This window comes from Doryrhamphus excisus, linkage group LG9 (assembly GCF_037039965.1).
Source record: "Doryrhamphus excisus strain RoL-2023G ecotype Guam linkage group LG9, RoL_Dexc_Guam_v1.1, whole genome shotgun sequence".
In the NCBI taxonomy this organism is placed as follows: Eukaryota; Metazoa; Chordata; class Actinopteri; order Syngnathiformes; family Syngnathidae; genus Doryrhamphus; species Doryrhamphus excisus.
In genome coordinates this window covers 8,906,594-8,915,647 of record NC_136365.1, presented here as the reverse complement: position 1 = coordinate 8,915,647, position 9,054 = coordinate 8,906,594, and the positions used below count along the sequence as shown (strand labels likewise).

General features: G+C 38.6%; 1 protein-coding gene across 2 annotated transcripts in view; it reads left to right on the top strand.

The window, feature by feature from the left end:
* The first annotated feature begins 2,671 nt into the window (after positions 1-2,671).
* sdk1b (sidekick cell adhesion molecule 1b) overlaps positions 2,672-9,054 on the top strand; it is a 264,413-nt gene continuing 258,030 nt past the window's right edge. The window contains exon 1 of one of the 2 annotated variants that reach the window (XM_058079948.2): positions 2,672-2,707. The gene's annotated coding sequence lies outside the window, so the exon portion shown is untranslated. The remainder of the gene's footprint in view (positions 2,708-9,054) is intronic. The other variant, XM_058079957.2, reaches the window with a different exon arrangement.

Below are 9,054 nucleotides of genomic sequence, written 5' to 3'. Positions count from 1 at the left end.
CACAAACGACCAGTTGGGGTAACCACAGGTATTGAGGGCATCCCTCAGGTACTTATGCTCTCTGTCTCTTTAGCCTGTGGGCTGGTGGGAACATTATCAGCTATGTGTTGTAGGGTTCTGATAATGCCCAGTGTGTGTACCAGTGGGTGGTGTGAATCAACAAGTAGTTATTGGTCAGTTGTGTGTAGTGTGTGGAGATCCTTGCCTTCTGCAATATAGATGTCATAGTCCAAAAAAGCCAACATATTGCAGGCGTATTATTGACATCCTCACGTGTGGACTGAGTTAATGTGCTCGGTGAAGGGTAGAACTTCTTGGCTTCTAATTTTGACCCATGTGTCATTCACATATCTGTACCACTGACTTGGTGCTGTTCTTTTAAAGGAGTTCAGAACGCACCATGTAGAGGGTGGCCACAATCGGGGATACTGGTGACTCCAAAACACAACCGTGGTTTTGTCTGTGGTTGTGGGTGAGGAGTGTGATCTCCCTATTGTTGGAACACACCCTCTTGTTACCCTTTTTGAAAAGAGGGTCCACCACCCCCGTCCTCAAATCCAATTGTACTTCCCTGGCGTCCACGCAATGTTGAAGAGACGTGTCAGCCAAGACAACGTGACTTCTGGTGCTTGACCATTGGGTTCAGGGCTTGCCACCACGTCTGATACCGTCAATCTTGCGACTGCAGCTCCAATGCGTGTCTACAATAGACTCGAGCTGTCCTATCTAGTTTGACTGGTGTGGGTCCTACTTTGTCTTTGTGCATGAACAACCTGAATGCCCTGAGAATACAACGACCTTGATGAATTATAATATTTACAGGTATAGTATGTATAATTATTGTTTTATTTTAAATGTCAAAGGGCAGTCTTGACATAAACAGCCAAAGACAAGTACTGTTGGCAGGAGAAAAAACCTTATGGTTTATAAACATTATGGTTTTTATAAACATGGTTTATTTGGTCTCAAAACACGTTGATGGCAATCATATCTTTGAGCATCAATTTCCCAATCTTGTGCATCGTGTCGTGAGTTGAGTGTCTCATGACTATCACAATCTGCATTGTTGCCTGTGTGACAGTTTGTTGTGTTTCACTTTGTAAGCCTTAGTTCCTGGTTTCGTGCTCTTATTTTGTACTATTTCCTATATATAAATGAAACTATTTTGTCCTTATTATTATTATTATTTCTTTTTTAACGATACCATGTGGTCCTGGTCGTGTCTGCTGAGAAAAATTCAGGCATTTAAGCAAATCACAAAATGAACATACTGTGATAAAATTGGAAGCAGCACCTAATAAAGGCGGCAACAAACAAGGCAATGAAAATCCAGGTTATAACCCCCGCATGTATAGAGTATTTGATGGATACAAGAGTAATTGGGTTTTGTGGACGACCGGTAAAGGGCATCAAGCTGGATGGATGGCTGAAAGAGACGAAAGTGAAAGCTAATGGCGTACTTACCTCAGGGTATGGCATCACTTTTCTAGGAGATCTGAGATGGCCCTCCACACCCTGTAGATGAAAGGGGCTATGGACTGCCCAGCGGCGCACGCCTGGACAAATGTTTCTAGCTCCACAAGCTATTCAGGCCTATTGGGTTTTACTCGCTCCTGAGATTTTGCAAATTGAAATTCAACTGACATTCAACCAAAATCTCTGCTGTCATAGGTCTTATGAGACTTCAGCACATCTAATGAAACTTAAACTCAGTATAAATGGCTAACTCCACAAGTTTTTCTTTCGCCTTTTTGTGCTTTCCTGATACCATCACAAACTGGTTCCAGTAATGGCAAAGTGTGATGACAACCGCTGTTCAGTACGGAACATAGACATAGACATAGACATAGACATAGACATAGACATAGACATAGACATAGACATAGACATAGACATAGACATAGACATAGACATAGACATAGACATAGACATAGACATAGACATAGACATAGACATAGACATAGACATAGACATAGACTTTCTTTATTGTCATTGCACAATAACACAGCAGTGAAATTGCCAACGAAATGTCGTATAAATAATAAATAATAAATAATAAATAATAAATAATAAATAATAAATAATAAATAATAAATAATAAATAATAAATAATAAATAATAAATAATAAATAATAAATAATAAATAATAAATAATAAATAATGTGGAGAATAAATAGATTACATAAAATATGAACAATGTAACAACAGCGTAAACAGTAATTTGTACAAATAATTTAAATAATTATAAACAGTAACAGTAACGGGGCGGCACGGCGATCTAGTGGTTAGCGCACAGACCTCTCACAGCTAGGAGACCAGGGTTTAATTCCACCATCGGCCATCTCTGTGTGGAGTTTGCATGTTCTCCCCGTGCATGCGTGCGTTTCTCCGGGTACTCCGGTTTCCTCCCACATTCCAAAAACATGCTAGGTTAATTGGTGACTCCAAATTGTCCATAGGTATGAATGTGAGTGTGAATGGTTGTTTGTCTATATGTGCCCTGTGATTGGCTGGCGACCAGTCCAGGGTGTACCCAGCCTCTCGCCCAAAGACAGCTGGGATAGGCTCCAGCACCCCCGCGGCCCTCGTGAGGAAAAGCGTTAGAAAATGAATGAATGAGTAACAGTAACGGAATGTTTTTGTTTATAGAGTGTGAAGCGCCTCACCTCCCTAGCACATGGACGACATGCCCAACAAAAGGTTAAGGGTGCGTATTTAATGCTTTTTACTCTTCTGTTAACAATGTTAAGTGAATGAAGCTTTTACTCAAGTCTTTGACTTGCCTTCTAAATGGTAATCCTGCCTTTCTACTTCCTGTTATTTGTCATAAAATTAAGGTTGAAGGTATGTTTTATTGTTTTTACCCTTCATTTGAAACAGTGCTTGTTCACATTTGTATCAACTTGGAATGTCTTACATAGAACATTGCCTGCACAGTTTAAAATGGTTTCATAATGGCAACAGCGAGTGTACTGTGTTTTCAGCTCCTCCTCCCGCACAGTGTGGTGCTGGATAATTGTATGTGATCACAGGTGCACTGGGAAGAGCTTCAGAAAGCAATCCCAGACGTCTGCACTGCAGGTCCCAGGGACACAGCCGCTAGGCCCCCTCGTCATAGCAGACTCCTGAGGAGCTGGTCAGCATGAGACAAGGCGGAGGTCCAGATTAGCTGTCTGCTTTTTAGCTTGAGGCATGCCCTCTCCCCAGTAGGAGTTAGGAGATGAAGCACACAAATACAAAAAGCAAGCAAAACAAACAAGGACAATCATCGTCTCGTAGAGTCATGCCCTAGTGTGCAGTGAGCCTTTTATTTTCTATTTCTCTCTCGGTTCGCACAATGCTCATGAAATATTTTCTTATTCCACTCCCCCCCCCCACTTCAGTAGCCTCACTTTCCACACATCCACTGTCCTTCCATAAAAAGACCCAAAGCTTAGACCATGATTTTCACACCTTCTTCACTAAAAGATTCCTTTCTATTGCCATTCTCCCTTTCCCTTCGCTGGTATTACACTTATCCCTCCCTGTCTCTTTGAGTCCAATACAGGTGTGACCTAACCCTGTTACAATTCCCGCTTTATTTTTTTCCCCACACATGAAAGGCTTCCTTCTACCCTGAGTTCACCCTCATACCGTGCCTGAAGGGATGGCTTGGATATTTGGTGGAGCTACAGGTTTTTGGTGGGGATCAAGTTTTCCTGTGCTTGAAACATAAGAGGTAAAGCATCACCCCAGGCTACCATGAATCTAAACAATAAATGACACAATTGCAAGCACCGCCTTAGAAAAGAAGACTCACAAACCATTATCAGTGGTGAGTGATGACGAGAAGTGATAACCTGTACTTACACACCACAAGCTAAATAATTTTTGCTCTAATTTTTGCTTTGCTCTACAGCAGTAGAGTTTTGTGGAGTATTGTAGGACTTCCTATTATTGACAGCTCTCTGTCCTAGATTTGGCATTGTCTGGAAATGTCTTTGTCATTCAAAGACCAGTATTGGTACAGGCCAATGGGGCAGTTATGCTCGAACCCTATAGAATCTGCCATTAGAAGGATTTGGTTGCATGTGTCATAAAAAGAAAGAGGATCCATGCAAATCTGTTGCTCCATGTTGCTGCACCTGTTAGACAGCTTTCATATAAAATTGTATTTCAGCTTTTAATTTTTGTTTGAATTACAAATGATGCTAACCGAGGTTCCACTTTAGTCACTCTGAATTTTGAAGGTTGGTTGAGAAATGTGACCAGCAGCAGCTCTACAAAAACATGATGAAGACTATGCCTTCATAAATGTTTCCTATGGCTGCGATTAGTAATGCGACAAAACAGTTTTTGAAATTCAAAGCATGACATAAATACATTAAGTTCAGATCTGAGCTTTGATGTTAGCTTTCTACGGCATTCATATAATTCAAATAATGCTTTGTCTGCACGGTCTGTAGTACTAATATTGAGAAATAAGGAAATAAAAGTTTTCAAGGTGTAAGAAACCACTGAAATATCATGTTTCAGACTTGGCCATATCTACTAATACATTCTTCTGGGTGTCAAGTAAAATTACAGTTAAAATTGTTGTTAGAAAGCCTACATCAAGCTGATGGGCACAGGAGTTCTAGAAGTAGCAATAATAACTGATGCTGTCGGGCAGTGTCCTACAGCTCAGCATTAAAATCTGCATACCTCTGGCTCTTACCACTTCCCCGTGGTGTTATCCTCCTAGTACCCATCTGCTATGACAGGTCAGTTAATATTGACATTATCTCCCACCGCTGCAATGACAGCTCGAGCTGCAGGAAACCACTCATTAGCTTCGCCTGGGCATATATGGGGATGTGCCTCCGAGTGGGTGCGTGTGGGTGTATATTGTGTATATGTGCTGCGTGCATGCATGTGTTGTTTACTGGGATGGGAGTCATTAACCAAGTCTAAAAAGTGCTAAAGAGATGAGTGATGGAGCAAATGTTTATCTCACTAAGGATAACAGATATGCATATCACTGGGTCATAGAATATACATTGTAGAGTACAGAACTATATGTTTGTGTGTGTGTGGGGGGGGTGACTGACAGCAGGAAATATTGTCATGTTTACGAGATCTCATGACATGAGAGCCTACTTTGTGTCGATTATTCAAATTCTTGAGATCTTGAGATTTTATTAAATGAAACGTTTTATATATCATTTTATTTGTTACAATCCTATTACAACTGATGATACTGACAAATAAAATACATTTTCAATTATTCATGTCATATACAGTATATATAAGATACCCAACCAACCACAATGAGAAGAGTCATTGATCTTGCTTGTAGTAATATTATTATTTATATGTATTTATTTATTTTTATTTATTTATTTATCTATTTATTTATTTATTTATTTATTTATTTTTTATTTATTCATTTATTCATTCATTTATTTATTTATTTATTTATATTTATTTATTTATTTATATTTATTTATATTTATTTATATTTATTTATATTTATTTATATTTATTTATATTTATTTATTTATATTATTCTATTCTATTCATATATTATATTAATTATATATTATATTATATTAATATTATTATATTATATTATTATTTTCATTGTGTTTTTTCCCCAAGTGCCAATTTAAGCAAATCATTTTTAAAAAGATCAAGAACATGAGAGTTAGTAGAGTAGAAAACTGAAAAGAATACAGTTTCCCCATGCGACCTTGTTCAAACCTAACTATTTTTCTACTTTCTTGATACACCCTATTTTCCTAACGTTCATGCACTATGCAGAACTATAACAATTCAACCTTGAGGTACAATACCTTGTATCACAACTATGTGGTCAAGGTCAATTTGAACTTATGTGCAGTTAAAAAGCTTGTCAATGACAGCTATCCAGAACCAAAAGAAAAGTGGTTTGCTTAAAAGGATACGACATGTGCCTGCATTTTGGAACATTTTGGCCTTTTTATGGCCAAAAACGAATACAAAAGTGTTGTGTTTTTCCCATTTGTTTATAGCAGGGGCATCCAAACTGTTGCCAGTGGGCCAAATGATTTTTAAAATCTGTCAGTGATGCGGCTCATGTCATTGTCCCACGATTTCTGACTCTGAAATCCATTCCATGCTCCACAGAACAGACGTTGCAGCAAGTTTGCAACAAATATAACATAGCACAAATTCTTGCTCTCTCCTCCCTCACAAAATAATTTGGAGAAGCAAATGTTGACTCTGGTTGTTGATGTGTGATAGAAGAGTTTCAACAAAAATGAAAGGAAAGGTATACAAAACTGTGGTTAGACCAGCCATGTTGTTTGGTCTAGATCTAGAGACAGTGCCACTGAGGAAAAGACAGGAAGCAGAACTGGAGGGGAGCAGAGATGAAGATGCTAAGGTTCTCATTGGGAGTGACCAAGATGGATAGGATCAGGAAGGAGTACATCAGAGGGACATTACATGTTCGAGGCCTTGGAGATAAAGTCAGAGAGACCAGACTGAGATGGTTGGGACATGTCCAGAGGGGAGATAGTGAATATATTGGTAGAAGGATGCTGCGTTTAGAGAGGAAGACCAAAGAGGAGGTTTATGGATGTAATGAAGGAGGACATGAGGGTAGTTGATGTGAGAGAGACAGATGCAGAAGACAGGATTGGATGGATAAAATTGGTTTGCTGCGGCGACCCCTGAAGGGAAAAGCCCAAAGAGAAAAAAAAAAGAAATGTTGACTCCGGTTGCACAAAATCCTGGAATTGCCACAAATTCAGAAATCGATACATATTTGGGGGATCAGTGACTCAGGACCCAGAGCAGGTCATCCAGAAACCAAAAGGTTGACGGTTTGAACCTCGTTCCCTCCACCCAGTCACTGTTGTAGTGTCCCTGGGCAAGACACAACACAAAATTAATGTTTGGTGATGGTGGGAGAAGCTGTAGGTGTGTTTTTGTCAGACTACCCCAGGGCAGCTGTGGCCACAGATGTACTTTACCACCACTAATGTGTGCCTGACGAGCGAATGAATGCTGGGTTCACTTCATTGTGAGGGCTTTGTGTGCTTTGAAAAGCGCTATATAAAATGTAATCCATTGCTATTATTATTTTTATTTACTGTTATTATCAGAATGGTGGGAACCCAAAAAGGCGAAACAGATGAGGGCAAATAGGAGTCTTTTATTTCTCCAACAGCAGGACATAAAAGAGCAATGAATGACAAAGCACACAGCTTGGAAAATAGGTGACAAAAAATTAAACTAATTGCAAATATAGGTGAGGTGAAAGGCCAGATATTGTACACACAAAAACGGTACTAAAATACGACTGTGTCCTCACATCAAAAGGTGGAGGAGGAAAAGACGGCAGGAGATGAAATGAAAGAAGCAATTAGAAAAAACAAATATGTACTCGAAATGGGTCGTATGAAATGAGGTCTGCTTCTTCCTACTCCCTTTCGGACATGTTGAATTGTGCAGATGTAACCATGTCATTTTTCTTTTTTTTTTATTTATTTTAACACCTAACACCGAATTATTGTTTAATCATAGCAGCAGTTTGACTCTGTAGCAGATTTATTCATGCATTCCCATTGTTTCCTTTGATGGACGACCAAAAATAATTGTGTACAACCTTTAGGTTCCATGATATTTTTTGGATCTTTTAAATAGGATGGGAAATACCATGGTTTGGTATTGAAGAATAAAGTAGCATTGCAACTAAACTTTACTGCAAGAAACAGCAATTTGAAAATCGACATTGGAATGAGCTTACATGGCCACAGAAAGATGAGTTGAAGGTACTTGAGGGTAGAATGTTGTGGACAGCTCGACAAGTAGGGAGATTATTTGACCAATCAGCAGATAGGAAGTCTATCTGGATTTATAGGTGAAATAAAAGATAAGGTCACTGTGTTGTAAGCTTTAATATTAATGTGCGATTTAATGATCCTTGCAGTGTTGGAAACTAGCTTCTCACTAATCGTAAGATATAGCTCCAGGCTCTTATTTTGAGTGTGAAGCTGGATCACGAGTGCTGCTTCACCGGGTGTCTTTTGGGGAAATTATTTGAATATTTGTAAAATATAATAAGCAATATCCCCAGGCTATTCTTCTCATTGTAGGCAGGCCTTTACCAGCTTGGGTGCCAGTTGTAATGATGAGCATAATGTGGAATCACTAATCTAATTACATCACACTCCGAAATGCACATTTAATCATGTATGGGGAGAGTGTAACTGGGAAGTCCTGGCAGATGGGGCACCAGGGGAACACTGGACCCCGTGAAAAAAAAAAAAAAATCACCTTCCACCATATGAAAAATCCAAGTTGTTTCCACATCTCTAAAACCTGTACTGATCCCACAAGAGTTTTACATAACTCCAATTGTGAAAATTTGCAAAGGGCTTTTTACTGTTCAATACTACCAGTGCAAAATGTATTGGTCGTGGGTTGGCAATGCAACGGTCTGCATATATTATGCAATTCAATATTTGATACAAGATAACATAAAAAATACACTAATGGCCTTTTGTTAGAGTCAGTGTAATTTTAATTGTAAAATTCCAAAATAATAAGACTTTTCAAAAGTATGTTAACCTGCTATCAGGAAAATATATTTAAATTGAATAATTATGTGGAAAAATTATATTCTGTCATTATACAAATATTTTTTAGAGCAAGAGAGAAAAATTCCCACAGACTCCCTGCAGGGATACAAACTGATGTCTGTGATTAATTCTATCTGATCTACATGACCTGAACTTTTGATACCTCATTCACTACTTTACCTCACGTATTAAATACATCTGAGCTAATTTCAAGCCTTTGGCTCCCATTGCCTTAATATTGAATCACAACAAAAGCTGTGATGACCCACAGACCAAGTGCAACCGTAGTACAAAATATATAATAATTTAGGCTGTTATTTGCGTATCCATTTACATTATTTTGATCACACAAAAGTCCAGGGAAGAAAATCAAGTGTCATTTCATTCAGCAGCATACTAAAAGTTGTTTTTAATTGGTGTAAAATCTTAGCTACATAGTGAAAACATCACTACTCTGCACAAATGC